Here is a 12,725-nt window from a genome sequence, read left to right on the forward strand (position 1 = left end):
AAATCTTTAATTCTTACATGCGTTCCCAAACATTAACCCCCCTCCCACCTCCCTCCCCACAACATCTCTCTGGGTCATCCCCATGCACCAGCCCCAAGCATGCTGCACCCTACGTCAGACATGGACTGGCGATTCAATTCTTACATGATAGTATACATGTTAGAATTCCCATTCTCCCAAATCATCCCACCCTCTCCCTCTCCCTCTGAGTCCAAAAGTCCATTATACACATCTGTGTCTTTTTTTCTGTCTTGCATACAAGGTCGTCATTGCCATCTTCCTAAATTCCATATATATGTGTTAGTATACTGTATTGGTGTTTTTCTTTCTGGCTTACTTCACTCTGTATAATTGGCTCCAGTTTCATCCATCTCATCAGAACTGATTCAAATGAATTCTTTTTAACGGCTGAGTAATACTCCATTGTGTATATGTACCACAGCTTTCTTATCCATTCATCTGCTGATGGTCATCTAGGTTGTTTCCATGTCCTGGCTATTATAAACAGTGCTGAGATGAACATTGGGGTACATGTGTCTCTTTCAATTCTGGTTTCCTTGGTGTGTATGCCCAGCAGTGGGATTGCTGGGTCATAAGGTAGTTCTATTTGCAATTTTTTAAGGAATCTCCACACTGTTCTCCATAGTGGCTGTACTAGTTTGCATTCCCACCAACAGTGTAGGAGGGTTCCCTTTTCTCCACACCCTCTCTAGCATTTATTGCTTGCAGATTTTTGGATCGCAGCCATTCTGACTGGTGTAAAGTGGTACCTCATTGTGGTTTTGATTTGCATTTCTCTAATAATGAGTGATGTTGAGCATCTTTTCATGTGTTTGTTAGCCATCCGTATGTCTTCTTTGGAGAAATGTCTATTTAGTTCTTTGGCCCATTTTTTGATTGGGTCGTTTATTTTTCTGGAATTGAGCTGCATAAGTTGCTTGTATATTTTTGAGATTAGTTGTTTGTCAGTTGCTTCATTTGCTATTATTTTCTCCCATTCAGAAGGCTGTCTTTTCACCTTGCTTATATTTTCCTTTGTTGTGCAGAAGCTTTTAATTTTAATTAGATCCCATTTGTTTATTTTTGCTTTTATTTCCAGAATTCTGGGAGGTGGATCATAGAGGATCCTGCTGTGATGTATGTCGGAGAGTGTTTTGCCTATGTTCTCCTCTAGGAGTTTTATAGTTTCTGGTCTTACATTTAGATCTTTAATCCATTTTGAGTTTATTTTTGTGTACGGTGTTAGAAAGTGGTCTAGTTTCATTCTTTTACAAGTGGTTGACCAGTTTTCCCAGCACCACTTGTTAAAGAGATTGTCTTTACTCCATTGTATATTCTTGCCTCCTTTGTCAAAGATAAGGTGTCCATATGTGTGTGGATTTATCTCTGGGCTTTCTATTTTGTTCCATTGATCTATTCTTTTACAAACAATAGCCAGTATGACACACAGAAGAGTCTCAATAAATTTCCATTAAATATTGATTGGATTTAACATCTCAGCTGTCTTCTAAAACCCACTCATCATGCAAGTCCCTGGTAGAAATGCAGTCTAACTGACACCTGTCAATCAGCAGACAGTGACTCTAAAATTCTGGAAACATTACATAAAAGCAATGGACTTCCTTCCCAGACCAAACCACAAAGTGTTCACGCACGCTTATACCCGATCGCCACCCTGTTCTCTCACCAAGGCTCATTCGTGATTTATGGACCCACGTTAACACCTCTACTCTTTTGGCAACTAATAATTGTAATGAACAAGTATTTTAGCTCTCAGTTGTATGGGTATAAGGCTTTCTGCTGTAACTTGTGCATTTTTTATTTCTCTTCACAGTCCCTAGAAATGAGCAGTTTATCTACTTCCCCACTTACTCTGCAAATACAACTTTACAATAATAATGTGTGAGTTAATTTCTAAAATGCACTCAACATGCTATGCCAGTATTTTCTTCTAATAAAAGATCCAACAGGTTCATTTTAATTTCCATTTATATAAATACTTAAAATTTTCTCTTCAAGTTTCTTTGACCTATGTGCATTGTTCACTCTCCAAGTATTTCAGAATTTTCTAGCTATTTTCTATTATTGGTTTCCAGTTTCACTGCATTCTAGTTTAATTTCATATGGTAGAGAGAAGGTATGCTACGGTTTCCATTTTTAAAAAATTGGTTATGTTCTATAGCCCAAACTACCACTCAAACTAGTGCACAATTGCACTCATCTCACACGCTAGTAAAGTAATGCTCAAAATTCTCCAAGCCAGGCTTCAGCAATACGTGAACCATGAACTTCCAGATATTCAAGCTGGTTTTAGAAAAGGCAGAGGAACCAGAGATCAAATTGCCAACATCTGCTGGATTATTGAAAAAGCAAGACAATTCCAGAAAAGACATCTATTTCTGCTTTATTGACTATGCCAAAGCATATTTTGAATATGCTTTCTGAATATTTTAAGTCAACTTTTTGGCTTAGTTTTAAGCCAATTTTTTCACTCTTCTCTTTCATTTTCATCAAGAGGCTCTTTAGTTCTTCTCTTTCTGACATAAGGGTGGTGTCATCTCCCTATCTGAGGTGTTGATATTTCTCCTGGCAAACTTGATTTCAGTTTGTGGTACTCTGCATATAAGTTAAATAAGCAGGGTGACAATATACAGCCTTGGTGTACTCCTTTCCCAATTTAGAACCAGTCTGTTCCATGTCTAGTTCTAACTGTTGCTTTTTGACCTGCATACAGATTTCTCAGGAGGCAGGTCAGGTGGTCTGGTATTCCCATCTCTTGAAGAATTTTCCTCAGTTTCTTGTAATCCAAACAGTCAAAGGCTGTGGCGTAGTCAATAAGCAGAAGTAGATGTTTTTCTGGAACTCTTTCGCTTTTTTGATGATCAAATGTTGGCAATTTAATCTCTGGTTCCTCTGCCTTTTCTAAATCCAGCTTGAACATCTGGAAGTTCATGGTTCATGTACTTGACTTGGAGAATTTTGAGCATTACTTTGCTAGTGTTTGAGATGAGTGCAATTGTGCAGTAGTTTGAACATTCTTTGTCATTGCCTTTCTTTGGGATTGAAATGAAAACTGACCTTTCCCAGTCTTGTGGCCACTGCTGTGTTTTCCAACTTTGTTGGCATATTGAGTGCAGTGCTTTCAAAGCATCAAATTTTAGGATTTGAAATAGCTCAACTGGAATTCTATCACCTCCACTAGCTCTGTTCACAGTGATGCTTCCCAAGGCCCACTTGACTTTGCATTTCAGGATGTCTGGCTCAAGGTCAGTGATCACACCATTGTGGTTATCTGGGTCATGAAGATCTTTTTTTATACAGTTCTTCTGTGTATTCTTGCCACCTTAAGGATTCTTGCCATCTCACGGATATGAGAGTTGGACCACAAAGAAGACTGAGTGGCGAAGAACTGATGCTTTTGAACTGTGGTGCTGGAGAAGAGTCCTGAAAGTTCCTTGGACTGAAGGAGATCAAATGAATTGATCCTAAAGGAAATCAACCCTGAATATTCACTGGAAGGACTGATGCTGAAGGTGAGGCTCCAGTATTTGGCCATGTGATGTGAAGAGCTGACTGATTAGTTAGAAAAGACTCTGATGATGGGAAAGATTGAAGGCAGAATGAGAGGAAGGCAGCAGAGGATGAGACGGTTTGATAGCACCGCTGACTAAATGCACATAAATTTGGGCAAATTCTAGGAGATAATAAAGGACAGGGAAGCCTGGCACATTGCCGTCCATCAGGTCAAAAGAGCTACACATGACTCAGTGACTGAACAACAAAGTATGATTTTCTATATCCACATATTTTTAATTTATAGATGTCTTTACATTTACGGTGGGTTTCTTTATGACAGTGTATAGTTGCACCTTGTTTGATCCACTCTGACAATCCTCATCTTTTAATTGGTGCATTTAAGCCATTGATATTCAAAGTAAATATCAGTGTAACTGGACTAATATATAGAATATTTGTACTGGTTTTCTATTTCTTGTCCATCTTCTCTGTTTCTATTTTATCTTTCACTCTTTTCCTGTCTTTTGTGGTTTTAATTGTGAATTTTATATGATTCCATTTTTCCTTCTTTCTTACATGTTATGACATGATGTCATATATGACATCATATATATATTTATAAATGTATACAAAATCAAATATATTGTTGATGCTATTTTGAACGAACTGTCACCCATTAGATCAATTAAGAATAAGAAAAAATGAAACTTTTTATCTCCACTTACACCTTTTTGATGCTTTTCCTTTCTTTATATAGATCTGAGTATCTAACCTACATTAATATTTTCTCTAAAGAAATAATTTTAACATTTTTTACAAAGTCTTACCAGCAATAAATTCAATTTTGTTTGAAAAAGTCAATTTCTGCTTCACTTTTAAAGATAATTTTACAGGGCATATAGAACTCTAGGTCGATGGGTATTTTTCATCTTAAACATTAAATATGGTTAGCTCTCGATATCCTAGGGTTCCACATCATCAGATTCAAACAACCTTGGATTGGGTACTACTTTTACGATCCACAGTTGGTTGAATCCGAGGACACGGGACCCGCAGATATGAGACTCAGCTGTGCTTGCTATTTTATGTAAGGGTTTTAGGCATCCATGGATTTTTGTGTCTGTGGAGGATACTGGAACTGATTCCCCGTTAGATACCGAGAGATAGCTGTGTTTCACTCTAATCTGCTGCTTGCATAGTTTCTGAGGGAAAGGTAAATGTAATTCCTCTTTGTTCCTCTATGGAGAAGGTGGTTTTTCCTCTCTCTGGTTTCTTTCAGGATTTTTCCCTTGATTTTCCATAGTTGAAAATGCCTAGGTATACTTTTCATTCATTTTTTTTTTTGTGGGGAGTGTTAGGGACCAAAAGACGGTCTCTAGGACCCGAGTCATGTTTACCAGAAAGAGACAGGATATGCGCTCATCCTGCCTGGCCAATCATGTAACGCCAGCTACTCCTGTAACTGAGACAAAGAACTGCCTGTATATAAGCCGCCATACTCCTTTGTTCACGGCTCTTGTCGGATTCCCTTGTGTGGGATGAGACTTGAGCCCTAGCGCGCTAGAGATAAACTCCCTTCTTGTTTTTGCATTACTGTGGTGGACTTGCTCTCTCGGTCGGTTCGGAGATACGGGCTCGGAGCATAACATTTGGGGGCTCATCCGGGATCTCCGTCCCGCCGGGGAGGACAACTCTCCTGGTAGAAGGGAGTAACCTCGTTAGGAGATAAGAGCTCTGAGCACCGGTGCTAACGTTGCAGAAGCCCAGATTAAGTCCAAGGCCCGGTATCGTACTGGGGAGGCATCTGGCTGTAAAGCGCAGAGGCAAGTCAGTGTAAGGCCGGGGCCTGGTTTCGTGCTGGGGAGGCAGCTGGCTCTGGTTACTGGATTAAGTCAGAGTAAGGCCGGGGCCTGGTTTTGTGCTGGGGAGGCAGCTGGCTCTGGTTACTGGATTAAGTCAGCGTAAGGCTGGGGCCTGGTTTCGTGCTGGGGAGGCAGCTGGCTTTGGTTACTGGATTAAGTCAGCGTAAGGCCAGGGCCCAGTTTCATGCTGGGGAGGTGGCTGGCTCTGTGAACATCCTGCAGGTAAGACTGAGTGCATTGTCGGTGGCCACCTTGCGTTTGTTATCTGTTTGTCTATTTGTGGTGTCTGTGTTGCTGTTTGTGTGCTCTGTTGGCTCCCAGTGTACTTTTCTGTGATCATGGGACAAACAACTTCTACTCCTTTATCTCTTATGATTAACCACTTCTCTGATTTCAAGTCTAGAGCACAGAATCTATCATTGCTGGTAAAAAAAAAGCAAGTTAGTAACTTTTTGTTCCGCCGAGTGGCCTGCTTTTGATGTCAGCTGGCCACAAGAAGGCACCTTCAGCCTGCGTACTATTCAAGTGGTCAGAAAGAAGGTGCTCACTCCCTACCCTTCGGGACACCCAGCCAGACCAAACTCCATACATTTTGGTCTGACAGGACCTGGTGGAAAACCCCCTGGCCTGGCTAAAACCTTTTGTTTTTCAGCCCCTCACTTCCCTTCCCTCTTCCCCGCCCTTGCTTCCACAGGTTCCACAGGTTTCATCGGGAGAAGCCAAAAAGAGAACCAAGCCTTCAGCTCCTCCCAGAAAAAGGGGCCCCGCCTAGGGAACTCGGAGAAAGGCAAAAAAAAAAAAAAAAAAAAGGCCGGCGTAGCGGAAGAAGACCCGGAGGTTCCCTCCTCCACCATTCATGCGTTTCCGGTCCGGGCGGGGCCAGCCAGAGAGGGTGGAGAATGGCCATATCAGTATTGGCCCTTCTCCACTAGTGATTTGTACAATTAAAAAACCCAGACTCCCTCCTTCTCTGAAAAACCGCAGGGTCTTATTGATCTTTTAGAGTCTATCCTGTTTACTCACAATCCCACTTGGGATGATTGTCAGCAACTGTTATAGGTGCTCTTCACTACAGAGGAGCACGAACGGATCCTGTCAGAAGCCCGGTAAAATGTGCCAGGGGTGGATGGGAGGCCCACAATACAGCCTAACCTCATTGAGCAGGGGTTCCCCTTGGTGCGACCCAACTGGGACTTCGAACGCGCCGAAGGTAAGGAGCGTCTCCGAGTGTACCGTTAGACTCTTATGGCTGGCCTTAGAGGGGCCGCCAAAAAGCCAACTAATTTGGCCAAAATAAATCCAGTGAGACAACAGCCAAATGAGAGCCCAGCAGCCTTCCTGGAAAGGATAATATAGGCTTTTAGACAGTATACCCCATAGTATACCCCCATGGACCCACAGGCAGATGAGTCATGAGCGGCAGTTATGTTAGCATTTGTAAATCAAGCAGCCCCCGATATTAGAAAAAAGTTACAAAAGATAGAGAGGTTAAATGAACAATCCTTGCAAGATCTAGTGAGGGCAGCCGAGAGAGTTTTTAATCATAGAGAGAGCCCAGAAGAGAGAGAGGACCGCATTAGAAGAGAAAAAAGAAAATTTAGAGCTGAAGAAAACTGTAAAAATCAAAAAGAGCTGGCCCAAATACTTTTTGCTAGGGTTAAAAACAAAAACAGGTTCCAGAAAGGGAAAAAATTGGACTCAAAAACTGAAGAAAAAATGACAAGGCGTAAGCTTGAAAAAAACCAATGTGCATTTTGTAAAGAGTTTGGACATTGAAAAGATAAATGCCCCAAGAAAAATCTAAAAAGGGGCCCAAGAACCCCAAGAACGAGACTCCCTCTCCAGACAGTCATATCCTCTATGCGGGTGAAGATAGCAACTAGGGGGGTCAGGGCTCGAAGCCCCTCCCCAAGTCCTGGGTAACTATAAATGTGGAGGGGAAACCGGTTAGCTTCATGGTGGATACCGGAGCCCAATACTCAGTCTTAAACCAAAAAGATGGACCCATGTCTAAAAAAGGTAGCTAGGTGCAGGGAGCAACCGGGACTAAATGATATGGATGGACTACAAAGCAGCATGTGAACTTGGGGGCCCACCAGGTGACCCATTCTTTTCTGGTGATACCTGAGTGTCCAGCGCCCTTGTTGGGAAGAGATTTACTGTCTAAAGTAGATGCCCAAATTCATTTCGACCACGGACAAGTGTCGGTTTTAGATGGGACCGGGCATCCTCTTCACGTCCTGTGTCTGGCATTAAAAGATGAATACAGACTCTACTTGCCAGAGGCCCCAGCAACAATAAGCCCCGAAGTACAACCATGGGTTCAAAGATACCCTCAGGCCTGGGCTGAAACAGCAGAAATGCGACTAGCCAAACAGAGGCCCCCTATCATTGTGGAACTGAAAGCCAGTGCTTCCCTGGTGAGGGTACGACAGTATCCCATGAGTTAGGAGGCTCGACAAGGAATTACTCCTCATATACAATGCCTCATAGACGCTGGGGTCCTGAAAAGGTGCCGGTCCCCATGGAACACTCCCCTGTTGCCTGTGAAAAAGCCTGGGGGAACTGATTTTAGACCGGTTCAAGATCTACGAGAAGTCAACAAACGGGTGAATGATATTCATCCTATGGTTCCTAACCCTTATACATTGCTAAGCAACTTGCCTCCAAACTACATTTGGTACACTGTTTTAGATTTAAAAGATGCCTTTTTCAGTTTGCCTCTTGCCCCTGCAAGCCAAGAGATCTTTGCCTTCAAATGGCAAGAAGACGGTAGTCAGACCCCTGTGCAGCTGACATGGACTCGCTTACCACAGGGTTTCAAAAACTCACCCACGTTATTTAATGAGGCCCTGGACAAAGACCTCCATGAGTATCGGGTTGAACACCCTACCATTGTTTTATTACAATATGTTGATGACCTTATGCTGGCAGCGGCTACAGGAAAAGAGTGCCAAGAGGCAACAGGTGACCTTCTCCAAACCTTGGGGACTTGAGGTTACAGGGCCAGTGCCAAAAAGGCCCAGATTGCCAAGCAAGAGGTTACATACCTCGGTTATAAGATAAAACAGGGCCAGAGGTGGCTAACACAGACTATAAAAGAAACCATCCTCCAGATCCCTGAGCTGGCTAATCCTAGACAAGTGAGAGAATTTCTGGGAACTGTGGGATATTGCCGGTTATGGATCTTGGGGTTTGCAGAAAAGGCCAGGCCCCTATATGAAGGGACCAAAGAAAACAAGGACTGGGAATGGACTGAGCCAATGAAAGAGGACTTCCAAGAGCTCAGGCGAGCCTTGCTAGAAGCTCCTGCCCTTGCCCTCCCTGATACATCTAAGCCTTTCCAATTATTTGTAGATGAAAAGCGGGGGATAGAAAAAGGGGTACTAACACAGAGATGGGGACCATGGTAGCGACCTGTAGCTTACCTTTCCAAGAGACTGGACCCAGTGGCAGCCGGATGGCCACCTTGCCTCTGTATCATCGCGGCCACCACGCTCTTAGTCCACAATGCTAATAAACTGACTTATGGACAGAGACTCTTGGTCTACACTCCTCATGCCATAGAGAGAGTTTTAAAGCAACCCCCAGGTAAATGGATTTCTAATGCCCGCTTGACGCACTACCAGGCCTTGCTACTTGACACCCCACGGATTCATTTCCAAACGCCCTGCACTCTAAATCTGGCCACTCTTTTGCCCAATCTGGAGAAAAATAGCCCCCTCCATGATTGTGATGAGATACTGGCCGGGGTAACAGCAATGCAAAAAGACTTAACCGATACTCCACTGGATAACAGTGAGCTAAAATGGTTCACAGATGACAGCAGTTATATAAAAGATGGACAGAGATGGGCAGGAGCCGCAGTAGTAGATGACTCTGGACAGACGATATGGGCAGAGGCCCTTCCCCCGGATACCTCAGCACAAAAGGCACAGTTAATTGCCCTGATTCAAGCATTAGAGAGAGCCAAAGGAAAAAAAAATAACTATTTTCACTGACAGTCGCTATGCTTTTGGCACAGTACACATCCAGGGCCCAATATATCGGGAACGGGGGTTTTTAACAGCTAAAAAAAAAAAAAATTAAAACCTTGCCTGAAATCCGTAGACTTTTAGAGGCTGTACAGATGCCTCGGGCTGTGTCAATAGTACACGTACCTGGACATCAGAACAGTGACAGCCCCACGGCACGAGGGAATCGTGCCGCAGACCTGGCAGCTCGAAAAGTAGCTGATGAAGATTTCATCACCCCTGTGTTGGCGATCGGACTTCCACCTCCAGGTATGGGAACTCTGCCCCCAACCCCTGAGTATTCATCCACAGACTTTGCTTGGATCCAAAAACACACCAACCTTCAAAAAGATAAAGATGGATGGTACTGAGACTCAGACGGCTACTTGATACTCCCTGCTCAGTTGGGACGGCAACTATGTGAGCATTTGCACTTGTCTACTCATCTGAGAAAAAAAAAAAGACTCTGATGCTCTTTCAAACTGCGAGCCTGTGATTTCCCCAGCACCAGACAACTGTAAAGAACATAATGCATACTTGTAAGGCGTGTCAACCCAGATGAGGCCAGGAAAAGGACAACACGCAGGACTGAGGTATCGGGGAGAAGGACCAGGGCAACACTGGGAAATAGAGTTCACCGAGGTAAGGCCAGGCAAGTATGGTTACCGGTACTTGTTAGTGTTGGTAGACACCTTCTCAGGGTGGATGGAAGCTTTTCCTACAAAGGGAAAAACCGTGATGATAGTGGCAAAAAAAGATTAAAAAAAAAAAAAAAAGTTCCCAGGTTTGGCCTGCCAGTGACCATTGGCTCTGATAATAGACCTGCTTTTGTGAGTCAAATAGTTCAGAGCCTTGCCCTAGCCCTGGAGACTAAATAAAAGTTACATTGTAAATACAGTCCACAGAGCTCAGGGCAAGTTAAAAATTGGATCGGACTCTAAAAAACTTTAACTAAATTGGCTATAGAGACTGGTGGGGACTGGGTGACCCTCCTTCCCTTCGCCCTCTTCCGTGCGGGTAATACTCCTTATCAACTTAATCTGACCCCATTTGAAATTCTGTATGGGAGACCTCCCCCTGTATGTCCAATATTTAAAGGAAAGAAACTACCGCCTCCCACGTTGGGACAATTCCAAGAGGCCTTGATGGCCTTAAGCAAGGTGCACGCTCGTGTCTAAAACCTGCTCCAGGAAATACATGTGGGTCAAAATAAGGGAACTATTCCCTCACATGACATTGGCCCAGGAGACTGGGTATGGGTCAAAAGGCACCAAACCAAGGCACTAAAACGCAAATGGAAGGGTCCTTATGTTGTTCTTCTTACCACCCCAACTGCCCTAAAGGTCGACGGTATCGGGCCTTGGGTGCATTGCAACCACGTATGCCCAGCTGCTTCAACAGAGCAGGAAGACGCTAAGAAAGAATGGGAAGCATCTCTGCACCCGTCCAACCCCCTGAGGCTAAAGCTTCAAAGGCGCCAACAGGACCAGGACAACTCGGCTGGGCCCTCTTGTGGATGACCCAGTTACTCTGCTCCGGAGTTGCCAGCGTGAACCCGCATCAACCCGTCAAAATCACCTGGAAGCTGCAAAATGGACTAACGCGAGAGGTGCTAAACTCCACTACCGCAATACATCCACCAAACACATGGTGGCCAGACTTGTACTTTGACCTTAAGCAGATGGTAAATGTGCCTTGGGCTAGGGGTTATCTCTGAGAACAAGGGTTCTGGGCATGCCCAGGCGCACCCAGACATGACTGGAAGACCTGTGGGGGGGCACAAGACTCTTATTGTTAAACTTGGGATTGTGTTACTTCTAATGATGGACCTCGGCGCTGGGAAGTAGGAAATCGAGATTTACTTAATTTTTCATTCGCCAAGCCCCTCCCTAGGGTCCTCGGAGATCCAACTTTGAGCTGTAAAAGTTGCAATTATGCACAAGTCAAAATAAGGTTCAATCCAGAAAAAAGCAAACAGGAGGGGATTAGATCTGCTCTTTCTGCAACAAGGGGGACTCTGTGCTGCCCTAGGAGAAGAGTGCTGTTTCTATGTGGATCATACAGAAATAGTTAAAAAATCTATGGCCAAAGTGAGAGAAGGACTAGCCCAACGTAAATGAAAACGTGAGGCTCAACAGGGATGGTTTAAATCTTGGTTTCAACAATCCCCTTGGCTGACTACCTTAATCCCCACCTTGCTAGGACCCCTGCTAGTACTTTTACTAATGCTTACCTTTGGCCCATGTATTATCAATAGACTTGTAGCCTTTGTAAAGGAACGCATAAATACAGTACAGCTGTTTGTGCTTCGACAACAATATCAAACTGTGTCTCAGGACCGAGAGGAAGATTCCTCTATATGATCTAAGGACAGGGGGGACTGTTAGGGACCAAACGACGGTCTCTAGGACCTGAGTCATGTTTACCAGAAAGAGACAGGATATGCGCTCATCCTGCCTGGCCAATCATGTAACGCCAGCTACTCCTGTAACTGAGACAAAGAACTGCCTGTATATAAGCCGCCATACTCCTTTGTTCGCGGCTCTTGTCGGATTCCCTTGTGTGGGATGAGACTTGAGCCCTAGCGCGCTAGAGATAAACTCCCTTCTTGTTTTTGCATTACTGTGGTGGACTTGCTCTCTCGGTCGGTTCAGAGATACGGGCTCGGAGCATAACAGGGAGCAGTAATACTGCTTGGGGTTCACTGAGATTCCTGGATCTGTAGTTTTGTGTCTGACATTAATTTGAGGAAAATTGCTAGTTATTATTGGTAGAATTTTTCTTTCTTCTCATGTTGGTACTTCCATTGTGCATATATTATACCTTTTATAGATGTCCCAACAGTGCTGGAGTATTGGTTTTATTTTTACTATTTCAGCTTTGGAGGTGTCTTTTTATTCATTTACTTATGGCTGTTCTGGGTCTTTGTTGCTGCACAGACTTTTCTCTAGTTGCAGCGAGCAGAGGCTACTCTCCAGTTGCCTTGCAGGAGCTGCTTACTGTGGCGGCTCCTCTTGTTTGCAGCATAGGGTCTAGGGCACAGGCTTCAGTGGCTGCAGCACATGGCCTCAGTGGTTGCAGCTCCCGGGCTCTAAAACTCAGGCTCAACAGCTGTGGAGCATGGGCTCATCTCCTCAGCATGTAGGATTCTTCCAGATCAGGGATTGAACTCATGTCTCCTGCATTGGCAGGTGGGTTGTTTACCACTGAGCCACCAGGGAACCCTGGAAGTTTCTACTGAGACATCCTCAAGCTTGTAGATTCTTTCATCAGCCATGTCCAGTGTTGATGCAGTCATCGAAGGCATCCTTCACTTCTGTTATAGTATTTTTTT

General features: G+C 44.1%; 1 protein-coding gene across 1 annotated transcript in view; it reads right to left on the reverse strand.

Moving 5' to 3' along the window:
* DOK6 (docking protein 6) overlaps window positions 1-12,725 on the reverse strand; it is a 409,948-nt gene that overhangs the window by 238,297 nt on the left and 158,926 nt on the right. The window lies entirely within an intron of this gene.

This window comes from Capra hircus, chromosome 24 (genome assembly GCF_001704415.2).
Source record: "Capra hircus breed San Clemente chromosome 24, ASM170441v1, whole genome shotgun sequence".
Lineage (NCBI taxonomy): Eukaryota > Metazoa > Chordata > Mammalia > Artiodactyla > Bovidae > Capra > Capra hircus.